The sequence below is a fragment of the Lissotriton vulgaris genome, chromosome 1_1, assembly GCF_964263255.1.
Source record: "Lissotriton vulgaris chromosome 1_1, aLisVul1.2, whole genome shotgun sequence".
NCBI classification, from domain to species: domain Eukaryota; kingdom Metazoa; phylum Chordata; class Amphibia; order Caudata; family Salamandridae; genus Lissotriton; species Lissotriton vulgaris.
The window spans coordinates 277259003-277270273 of NC_141685.1; the positions used below are offsets into that span (position 1 = coordinate 277259003).

General features: G+C 47.2%; 2 long non-coding RNA genes and 4 other non-coding genes across 6 annotated transcripts in view; all 6 read right to left on the minus strand.

Annotated features, from left to right (window-relative positions):
* LOC147746927 (uncharacterized) overlaps positions 1-8141 on the minus strand; it is an 84170-nt gene extending 76029 nt beyond the window's left edge. The window contains exon 1 of the long non-coding RNA XR_015307500.1: positions 8122-8141. This is a non-coding gene — a long non-coding RNA (uncharacterized LOC147746927). The remainder of the gene's footprint in view (positions 1-8121) is intronic.
* Positions 5436-5563, minus strand: LOC147746932 (small nucleolar RNA SNORA35). The gene has a single exon (XR_015300302.1). It is a non-coding gene; the product is annotated as a small nucleolar RNA SNORA35 (small nucleolar RNA).
* On the minus strand, positions 5622-8079 carry LOC147746933 (uncharacterized). The gene is made up of 5 exons (XR_015307501.1): positions 7895-8079; positions 7592-7681; positions 7163-7231; positions 6053-6114; positions 5622-5711 (listed from the first exon to the last, which is right to left on the minus strand). It is a non-coding gene; the product is annotated as an uncharacterized LOC147746933 (long non-coding RNA).
* On the minus strand, positions 5779-5849 carry LOC147746934 (small nucleolar RNA SNORD38). The gene has a single exon (XR_015300159.1). It is a non-coding gene; the product is annotated as a small nucleolar RNA SNORD38 (small nucleolar RNA).
* Positions 6193-6264, minus strand: LOC147746935 (small nucleolar RNA SNORD38). Its single transcript, XR_015300161.1, has one exon. It is a non-coding gene; the product is annotated as a small nucleolar RNA SNORD38 (small nucleolar RNA).
* On the minus strand, positions 7752-7826 carry LOC147746936 (small nucleolar RNA SNORD55/SNORD39). The gene has a single exon (XR_015300514.1). It is a non-coding gene; the product is annotated as a small nucleolar RNA SNORD55/SNORD39 (small nucleolar RNA).
* Positions 8142-11271: the final 3130 nt, after the last annotated feature.

Genomic DNA, 11271 nt, shown 5'->3' on the forward strand with positions numbered 1-11271 from the left:
TTTGTCCTGAATTTTTACACTCACTGTCCTGAATTTCCACTCATGCCAGTTGGTCACCCTATTGCAAGAACGAGTTTCCTGCAGGTGAAAATGATGCGACATTGGGTAATTCAAGTTTCACCAGCATAATTAAGATGTCACTTTGGCTTATTCTGAGATTGTGGAAGAGTAGGGGTTGGTGAGGTGAAGCCACATCATTGGCTCATGTGACAAGGAGCGGTGTGATGCCGCAGAAGTGGTTTTAACAGGGAGGTGATACTGATATATCGTTTCCTTCATCAGGACTAGCACAAGGCAGTCGGTGGAATTCTCTAAAATACTTGTCGACGGGACGTATACCCCGAACATTTAGTCGCTTTCCATAGAAATGCACAGGTCCCATTCGGTGATCTACAATGAGGTGACCAATCAGGACAATGTCCTCCTCATATCCGAGCTCTTGTAATGCCCTCTTTGGTTATGCGAGGCTTCGAGTCTTGGTAAGGCCCTGTTGATGCCACAATTCTACCCGGCTTGTCACCTAGTTGTTCTCTTTTTATGAATGAATTTTCACAGGCTCTGTTTACGAATGGACTCTGTCTGGGACAGCTATGATCAGTGGGTCGAGTTCAGAGAATGTTACTGTAAATAAACCCAGATTATATTTGAGTCTGACGCCTAGATTGTGGAGGGTTCACCAAGGCTGCCCACAGCCTCAGTGTTTACACTTGACAATGTGTATAAACCCCCTCACCAAGCCTCAGTCTCATTTTTACCACGATTGTGAGAACAGACTAGATTAATGGCTGGATTACATTTTTAGAATCAGACGACCTCTGCAAGGTCTTGCCAGAGTCACTGTTATGGGTCTCATTCGCAAAGCTGTTCTTGCATGTAAGTTTGGCACACATGTGTAGAAGGATTTATTTGCACAAAACTTTTGGTGTGAGCAGAATTACTCACAGGTGTTGGAAATAGGCAGGAAGTAGTAGTTCCTGGGCTGGAATGAGGTAAATGGGGACCCCGCAAACTTAAATGTTTAACTTACAACACCCTGAAAAAATTCAACAATGTATTTGTGATGAGTAGGATTAGAACCTTTTCTGTGATGAGGCACCCTCTATTCAAAAACAAGCATTTGCAATGCAATAGGTCTCGTACTTACGCGACTTTGAGCTATTGACATTGCAAATGACAATGCCTTTTAATATTGTTTTAATTTTTAAAACATAAATAAAAGGCATTGTGATTTACAATGCCAATAGCTTAAACTCGTGTAAATGCGAGACAGACCTATTGCATTGCAAATGCTTGTTAGTTCCAACTACTACTTTCAAATAAATCTTTCCAGTTTGTGGGTAAAATGACGCCACTAAACGTTACTGAAAATGAAAACCTTCTACAAGAGCACGTAGGCCAAAGATCGGATACTTTCCTTATGTAATAAAAGCATCTCCTGCTCTGTGTGCCTTATCAGAGATATCTGCGTATTCTGATATCAAATACTATGCATACAGGATAATGTAGTTTCAGTCATTGGTTTACTTGAATTTGTAGTGCCTGTTCTGGTGCCGATTTTCAGCGGAGCCCTCTGTGAACATGCTCTGGGGGCCGCAAGGGCTGCCTGGGCTGCTAGTTCCTGCTCTGCAATCTGGGTGTGCAGGCTCCCACTATTTGTCCTCCGCTTAGAGTTCACCCGACCCTGAAAAAAGGGATGCCCAGAGCTCTGGGCGCTTACCTTCTCACTTAAAAGCTGGCTTTCAACATGCTGCAAGAGGGGCGTCTGTGCATTTGGTACACGTGGTCGTCCAGGTGTGGCAAAGACCCTGATGTTTCTAGGCTTGTAAGACACCACCCATTACTGCCTGTAAAGAGAGCCTTATCCAATCACAGCAGCACGGGGTCCCGGTGTCGGACGAAATGTAACAAAAGGAGTGCAAGACATAAAATTGTAGCAATCGGGGCCCAGAGGGGATTCCTATGGCAACCATTGCTACCTTGCCTCAGGGCCCGGGCTCGTCCTTCCTGGGACACATTGTTAAGAGTAAATAGACGAGTGCTAGATGTAGTAACGGAGCCACCCGGCCCGTTCATGTACGCATAAACGCACGCATGCACCTCAGGGGCGGGGTAGCCCCTGGGTATAAATAAACGGCCGGAAAACCACTCGTGGTCTTTGGCCCTAATTAGCAGAGAGTGTCCGTGTATTCATTTCACAGTCAGTAAGGCCCCATTACGTGGCATAGGTCAACCTGCCCCTTTCGTGTCACAGACACTACACTGACTATGCCGAAATGACCCCAAAGAGCTTTGTTAAATGGAGACGCGAAAAATATGGGTGATTATCCTTTTTTATTGCGGTGATGTTGGGACATGCCTTTAAATGCACTAGGCCAACCTGGGATACTTGGCACGGCTGGGACACTCTCCAGAGCCAGGCAGGAACCTGGCCGTGCACAGTGCCCAAGGGGCCCCCCAGGAGATCGGGCCACCCGCACCGCAGGGTCTGCGGGGTTATTGTTACGCCCATGACAAGCTGCCCCAGTGCTGCCCTCCTGCAGTCCCGCAGCAACCCATACAACGGGCCTCCCCAGGCGGGAGAATAGACATTGCCCCTCAAACAGGTTATCGGTTACAGCCAACCAGGTCAACAGGGGCATTTGATCAGGCAACACTTCTGTAAGCTCTCACCTGGGACTCCATCCATGTCTATGGTCCAAACCCACTATAAGGAACTGTTAGAACTCACCACAGACCAGCACTGAAGTCAGCAACGTGGGAGCCAGGCAAGACCGCAAGACATGTCATCATCAGTGAACTGACGGTATGCAGCGGACGTACCAAAGCCAGCGGTCGTGTCCTGAACCCCTCAGGTTAAACTACGGGTGCCCGCGGGGAAGGTCCTGCCGCAAGTAAAGTCACCAACTCATGTCTGACGTCGTCCGGCCACTTGAATCAGAAGACTGATGGACCCTGTAGTATTTAGTTAACTGTTTGTTTTGTCCCCACAGGTTGGACTAACGTTTTGTTTGTTCTTCAATAAAGTTGGGGGGGAATGTAGTGTCCTGCAGGACACATTCTAGTGCCCAGCAGGAACTTGTATCCCCAGACACTCCCTCAAGGGCCGGACACACTTGCACCCCCACCCCCATCCATCACGTGTGTCACGAGTGACGTGGGCTCACCAATAAATGGGCCCGGGTGCACATGCTTGTGCTCGTGGCCAGTTATCGATCCATACTACCAGCTATCTGTGTCCGTCCTTTCCAACCATGTGGGCCTGAGGCCCATCACCACATGACCCACAGTGAATAATGGCCCTTTAATTTCGAGAAAAAAATAACTTTACTTGAATTTGCATTTTACAATTACTGCTATAGTGGGAAGATGTATTTAATGAAAAGAAATATAAAGTAGGGTTTGACAAAATAAAAATGCCCGAGGCGAGAGGGATGGAATGGAGGGGGTGAGAGGAAAGCTGCATGGGTACACTGCTTAACTCTGCACAAAACCGCCGGGTTTTTAAGGGACCCCTGCCTCTCCTGGCCAGGGCCAGGTGAGCTTCTGATGTGGCAGCAGGTATTGCTGCAGAGTGGAAGGCCCTTCTGAAAGGTTGACTAGAAATCTTCCTGATGTTAATTGCTGTATTTTGGTTATAAACTGGTACTAATGGAGTGAAATCTTTCCTTAGTGTTACTGTGTGTAAAAAATGTCAGAATAATGAAGTAATGCTATCCCAAAATACGTGGCATCACATAATATCACGTACATTTTCTTCCCACACAATTTAGTCAAGCCTGTTGCGTAATTTGGTCCTCACTTACCTCAATTCCAGTAGCCCTGCCTACGGGTTGACGGGGGGGGGGGTTTGGCATCCAAAAGTTTGAAGACCTCTGCCTAAGAGTCACTGGTAAATATTCTATCTTTTCTACAAGACATTGGTCTTTGGATTCTGCACCTAAAAGGTCACGCTTATGATTGGAGGGCCGCCACCAGTGGGGAAATAAAAAGGAGTCAAGCACTAGAATTAAATACAAGCATTGTCAAAGTCAATAGGTCTCGCCTACGCAAAAGCTTTGTGCTTTGAAAATGTTTGGAAATGTTGTGCACCAGCATGTCTTCTGTCAAGCATTGCTTCAAGTTAGCAGCATAAACTCGAGTGTCATGGAAGGAGTAGAATATGTATTAGTTAAATAGTGTGTCAAAGCGGAGTGGCATAATTCCTTAGAAGGTGGTGTGCAGAATGTAGTAGTGTTGGAGTATATTGTAATGAAGTTGCATGGTATAGAAAGAAGTAACAGGTCATGGACTAAGGTGAAATGAGTACGCTGTTTAGAATGGCATAATTGCGGTGTAGCATAAATAGTCCATAGTGGACTAGAGATCATGGTAGTGGATTATAGGTGGAGTGTAGTAGATTAGAAATACAGAGTAGAGTGCATTGGTTTGGGCTCAGAGTAGATTGCAGTGCCCTAGTGTCATTGAATTCATGGTTAGAGTAGTCTTGTAGAGTTGGCATAGGGTACATTGTTAAGTAAATGTGTGCATTGACGTGGAGCAGTGTAGCACAAAGTAGAGTGCAGTAGCAGAGTATCAGACTGATAGCAGTGAGGAAATGAGCAGCAGTAAGTCATTCAGTAATGGGCCATCACGAGTGACAGAATTTAGCTGTGTAAAATAAGCAGTCATTTAAATATTGTCAGTTGCATAGAATTGTGAAAAATATGAAGGGGCTGATAAATTGTAGAGTACATTTGCAGAGTGGACTGGTGCATGGTTGAAATAGAGTGTGAAGTGCCATTGAGAGACTAAGGTGTAGTGGCGTACAACTCATTGGCACAAAGTGCAATAGAATGGGGGAGATTTATCCCTGCTGGGAGTAAATGTGACACTTTGTAACGGGAGCATGTTCAACTGAAGAATGCATCACAAAAATATTCTAATTTTCTCCCATGTCAAAGTGTCTTTACAAACAGCAGTCACTTTACTTCCACTGGCCTGTGGACTGCAATATTCATAACAGGAAAATAAAATGACTGATTCAATTTGAGAGCTGAAATATGCTTTTAACACCTCACCTGGGTGAGTGAGTACAATTTTGTTGGTACCTTAACAGAGCAACCCTAAACAGCAGCATAACCACCCCATGGGACCCGCCCCCTAAATGACCCAAGTCAAAACCAGTACACTGTTATTTACTGGATGGCGAAATAATCCTGCTGTGAATTTTAAAGAGCCTGGCAATTAACCACTTTAAAATTAACAGCAAGACATCCCAATGATTGAAAGAAATGATAAACTGAACCAAACAAGCTTGATTACTCGTGCGCATAGCTTCTACAGCATGGAATTAATACGAATCACCCTGAAAACAGTTGATAGGCCAGAGCACGGGATTGTTCACGTATATGGATACCAACCAAAAATGACTAGCAAAAATTGTAGACAGTGTTCAATTCTGTACCCAACTTTCGGAAGGAGCAAGCTATTCAACTAGCCTGCCCTTTCTGCAAGAAGGGATTTGCTCTAGCACTGGAATGAGACCACAAGGCCAGTAAGACCAGATAGTCACTTGACAGTGCAGCCCACACGACTTTCATAGCATCTGGGCTCTACCCCCCAAAAAATAATTCAACAACCAATAAAAGATCAATAACATTTTATTAGACAGTAAAACAATTGACGAAGCGCGTTCAATTCGTCAGACAGCGGTCCTTCATGCCAAACAGGAACTGCAATGAAAACAAAGCTTTAGTTACACTTGTTGGAAACAATATTAAAACATATCACAAAGCAAGTCTTCCTCAGATTCCAAATTGTCATCGCTTAAATTCAGTAGCAGAACTGGACAAGATTCTCCTCACAGGAAGACGTTACATAAGGGTTCAACAAGGAACGGATGACAAATGCACCCTCGAGTTCAGAGGGCGAATAGCAATGCAGGGTGGCCAAATCCAACTTGGTACTGACGCCCAAACAAGCAGGCGCTGTATCTTTGGAATGGGAGAACACTCCAAAATCATTGCGTAGCGCTGTAGTATGTGGATCATACAACAAATTACAGTGTACTCACCAATTCACTTGCCTGGAAATGGTCACAAGTAACTGACCAGGGTATTACATTCCAAGTTCTGGCTGCAAAAAAAACAAAAAACTAAAAATTATGACTTCAGTGCCCTTTGTCATCCCCGGTGAAGAAAGAAATTGCTGTGTCTCCTTCAGTTGCCAAACTGTCATCCATTATGATTTCAGTAGCAGAACTGGACAAAGTTATCATCAGCAGAAGACATTTCATGGACCGAATAACGCAGTTGAAGTCGTAGCCATATTAAGAGCACATGGGTATATAGTCAATACACTAGATCTGGGTGAACAAGATCGCGAAAGACTATTAAAAACAAATCAGATCCCACATAATATCCAAAACTACATTAAAAATATTGGGAGACCTTCGGGGCAGACGAATGCCAATAGGAATTGAACAAAATATACGAAGACCTTGGGGAGCCCTGCGTACAGATCACGTGCTCCCTTTTCACTAAACCGATTCAGATGTTCAATACTTTCCACTCTATTTGCTCTTGGGCATTGTGAAAGCCGGGCCTGCAGCACAAATGTTGATCTTAAGAGGCCCTGAAAGCAGCTTCTCCTTGAACCCTGGTCACTTCCACCTCTGGGTTCCACTCTCTTCAGCCCTGACGTAATGCTCAACCTCACTGTCTGCATGACCTCCCACCGTAGACTACAGAGGGCACCACAGAGCTATTGCAGGGTGTAGTAAAAATGACGGTACTGACAAGGAGCCAGCTAAAACGGAAAGCAAGAGGTCACAAGGCATCGTGAAGGCGTGGAAGGCGGAGAAGCAGCACTAGGCAATCAGTCAGAGTATCTATGACATTCCTATCACTGGCAGGTGCGAGGGCAGTAAAGACTGCCGTCGCCACCCACCTAAGGCTAAGCTTTCACGCAAGTTGCCTTGAACTAAACGCATGTAGATCCCCCTACACCAAATCTCTATACTAAGTCACCGATAATCACCTTGGGTTCCAGAGTAGTGCGCCAATCGCAACAAAGCGCTTCGATGCCTCGCCTGGGGTAGTTAAGCGCTATAAACATTAATCCCCCCCCCCCCAATACATTTGCCAGAAAAGCGGTTTGAACGAGCATAAATAAATAAACTCACCTTCATATCAAGGCATGATGAGGACTCCGCCCCCTGTGCGCCTTTGTCGTGATGCCTCAGCAACTTTCACTGCAAAACAGGAAAATAAAAGTGTTAACACGCGTAAAACGTAGACGTGCCCCAGCGAGGGTAGAGTTCATGCGCGCAGCACCAATATCTCGCCCCACCCACCCACCAGCTCTAGTGCGGGTGGAAAGAAAGTACAGTACTGTTCTACGTAAAGGACCTCAAGGCGCTAGGTCAACTTCATAGATGCATCAAGGTGCAGTGCTGCAAGAGACTATAACGCTAAGAAAACACACTGAATACGTGTGTAAGGAACCAGAGCCGTGTGAGTGAAACACGGGCCTTCGATAACAGCTGGACCCCCACTGCGAGGGGGGGGCGGTAGAGACCACGAGGCGGCGGCGGCGTTACACTCCTACTCACCAGTGCACCCGCGGCGGTTCCTTCACGTGCCGGTTCCCGGGTCCTTCGTTCTTGCTGCGCTGCGGGCGGAGACCAGGACGAGAGGGGGCCCTGCGGGAACCAAGAAGGAGACATGAAGCGGCTGATGGGGGTGGAGGGGGCCGGCGTTGACACGCTGCGCTGAGTGTTCAGTTCTCCAAGGTTTATCCACACACGAGATTCAGGTTTAATCCGCAATAGAGTTTCATCACGTACACTCAAAGCACCAAACCACTCCCACGTTCATAAAACGAGCCATGACCCAGGTCTCTACCCAAAGCCCACCGTTAAACGTGGACCCAACATCAACAATCGCTGGGTAGGGCGACCCTTGCCACGCGCCAACCCGTGACAGAAGGAAGGGACTTCAAAGGGTGAACCGGACATGACCACATAAGGCGGCCGCGTGCCCACACGCGTCAAGCATTACCAGTCTGGTTGAGCGGGGGACTAGGCACGGGGACAGACGTGGGCGCGCCCTCTCCCTGAACGAAACACCATCCTCCTCTTACCCATTCCGAAGGCAGCAGCGATGAAACAAGTCTTCCGACCTGCGCTGCCTACTCATATACCTAGGAAGTCTCGCGATAACTCACGTTCGGTGATGTCACGGAAAATAGGGGAGTGTCGAAGATCGTTGAGCCTGCGTAACGTGCAAGGCCTGCGTGGAATTTAAGATTCTATTTATTTATTTATTCATGCAATTTTATATAGCGCGAACTTTACCCGAAGGTGTCAGAGCGCCTTACATAGGATCCAGTTGAAAACATAAGGACTGACGGTTACATGCGTAAAATGATTGCAAATTTTTGCATTACATAAGGACCAGTTGAAAGCATATGGATTTAGGATTACATGCGTTACAAAAAAGGTACAAACAGAAGAAATTGCAAATGTGAGGACAGGAACGGATCTCCCCTGGGAGTCAGGGCCGGCGCTAGGCATGGGCAGTGTGGGCAGCCGCCCAGGGCCTCGCGCTCGGCAAAACACAGGGGGCCTCGCGCCCCCGTGAAAGGTCACACGTTCACAGCTCACTGCAGGGCCCCCTGCCTCACCTGATCGCGCCCCCCGTGAAAGGCACACATTCACAGCTCACTACAGGGCCCCCTACCTCACCTGATCGCGCCCCCATGAAAGGCACACATTCACAGCTCACTACAGGGCCCCCTGCCTCACCTGATCGCGCCCCCCCCGTGAAAGGTCACACGTTCACAGCTCACTACAGGGCCCCCTGCCTCTCCTGATCACATTACAGGTGGGGGAAGGTGCAAACAGAATGGGGGGCGGCATAACAGCTGGGCCAGCAATTATGTTGGCTCACAATGTCAGGGGCGGGGAAGCGCCTCGGTTAAGTACTGGTCATTCTAGGCTCTGTTTCAGCATTTTGTTTCCAGGCAACGGAGGCCCCTTTGTTTCTTTGGGGCACCAGCCGGACACAGGTAAGAGGAGGTGGGTGAGGGGAGGAGGGAGCAGCAAGATCAACTGTCTTTTGTATACTTCGAATCTTGGTAGGGCAGTGTCTCTTATCTCAATTGAGCAGAATGTTTAAGACCAGAGGGTGGGGTATCTTGTCGTGTTAAGCAAAGGTGAACTGTTTACCCAGTAGCCCCACCATCAAAACGTTTATGTTGTAGATATCAACGTTTGCATTCTGAAACGTGTGTTTTGTTTTTGTATGTGTGCCAACAAATTCTGGCAAGCAAAAAGCTTTAATTTATAGAGAAATGTCTGGTTTAAGGAGTCCATACGGGTCGGGCAAAGCCCTTACGTTTCATAGGGCGAGACTTAAACCTCTTTCTACCCCATGAATTTGAAAAAAATGTTCCTTTATTTGTGAGGGCTTCACTTCAGAATGTGGAGATGGTCTCTGAATAGTTGCCCCTCCCCCCTCCCAAAGTTCATACACACTTTACTGCTCGCATCTGCTCGCTGTCCCACGGTTTTCCGCAAAGCCCTCAAGTTTCCCTAGTCCATGCATTAAGTATCCCATCCACTCCAGATTTGTGCTCGGTAGTACCGATTTAATGGCAAAGCCAACAGGTCTTGCATTTTGTGACTTATTTGTCATTGCCAATGGCTTTTAGCCCGGCTCTACAGTGCAGCATAGCTAAATAATATTAATAATAAAATTCCTATGACGGCTCCGTCATTTTGAATGTAGGTGCACCATGCATTTGCACACCTACAAAATGACTCAGGAACATTTTTTTAATACTTTTATTTTGCAATCCGAGTTGGAACAGGGAGGGCATGGGTAAGGGAAGGAGGAAAGCAAACATGCGAGAGAGGAACAGTGAGATGGGGAGAGAAGCACACGACTGAAAAGCAACAAGGGAGGAGAAGAGCACAATTGTGAGTGCATCACAAAAGGATGAGGGAGAGAAGCAATTGGGATTGAAAGAGCAACATCGAGCATGACAGGGGAAGAGAAGCACACTAGGGAGACCGCTTGAAAACACATGCATTCTTTTGGAGGGCTTGAGAAAAAAAAAAAAGCAATTCCCTAAAAGTAGAAGTGGAAGGGTAAAAGTAAATTGCATATGTTCCAGGGGAGTGATAGACATAAGATGGGCAAGGCAAGCCATTCAAACGGAAACAAGAGTGACAGTAAAGCTGACCAATGGAAATTAATGGGTGGGCTGCAAGTCCTTCTATGCTCCTTGTAATCCCACAATAAGTCTTTCACAACCAGAGAGGAATCGCCCTAAAAATGTGGATCAGGAATAGCTGCTTATTGCAAATCAGGCAGTTCTTACAATACACCACAAGATTGTGCAAAAAAAGCCCCAACAGTGACAAGTGCCATAACTATTGATGTTGACCTCTTAAAGGCAAAGCTAGCATGGCTATGCTATATAACTAAAAAAAGGAGTGGTAAGGACTGGTTTTGTGGAAGTAGGAGACCGTAAGATACTTTGTGTAGATTGGAGAAAGGTACCAAGCATGCCTCTGGAACACATTCACCTCTGCCAAGTGTTTGTCATAGCAAGCTCTGTTTTTTTTACCCTCACCCTGCCTTTCCTGGTCCATTGTTCATTGGAAGGGCAGAAACTCACAGGATAACTAGGGAGTGCTAGGGAGTACAGAGTGACTAGGGAGTGCTAGGGAGTGCAGAGTGACTGCAGAGTGCTAGGGGGAGCTAGGGAGTGCAGAGTGACTAGGGAGTACTGGGGAGTGCAAAGTGACTAGGGAGTGGAGAGTAACTAGGGAGTGCAGAGTGACTAGGGAGTGCCAGGGAGTGCTAAGGTGTGCTAGGGAGTGCAGAGTGACTAGGGAGTGCAGAGTGACTAGGGAGTGCAGAGTGACTAGGGAGTGCAGAGTGACGAGGGAGTGCAGAGTGACTAGGGAGTGCCAGGGAGTGCTAAGGTGTGCTAGGGAGTGCAGAGTGACTAGGGAGTGCATAGTGACTAGGGAGTGCAGAGTGACTAGGGAGTGCTAGGGAGTGCTAAGGTGTGCTAGGGAGTGCAGAGTGACTAGGGAGTGCAGAGTGACTAGGGAGTGCAGAGTGACTAGGGAGCGCAGAGTGCTAGGGAGTGCTAGGGAGTGCAGAGTGACTGCAGAGTGCTAGGGACTGCAGAGTGACTGAAGAGTGACTGCTAGGGAGTGCTAGGGAGTGCAGAGTGACTAGGGAGTGCTAGGGAGTGCAGAGTGACTAGGGAGTG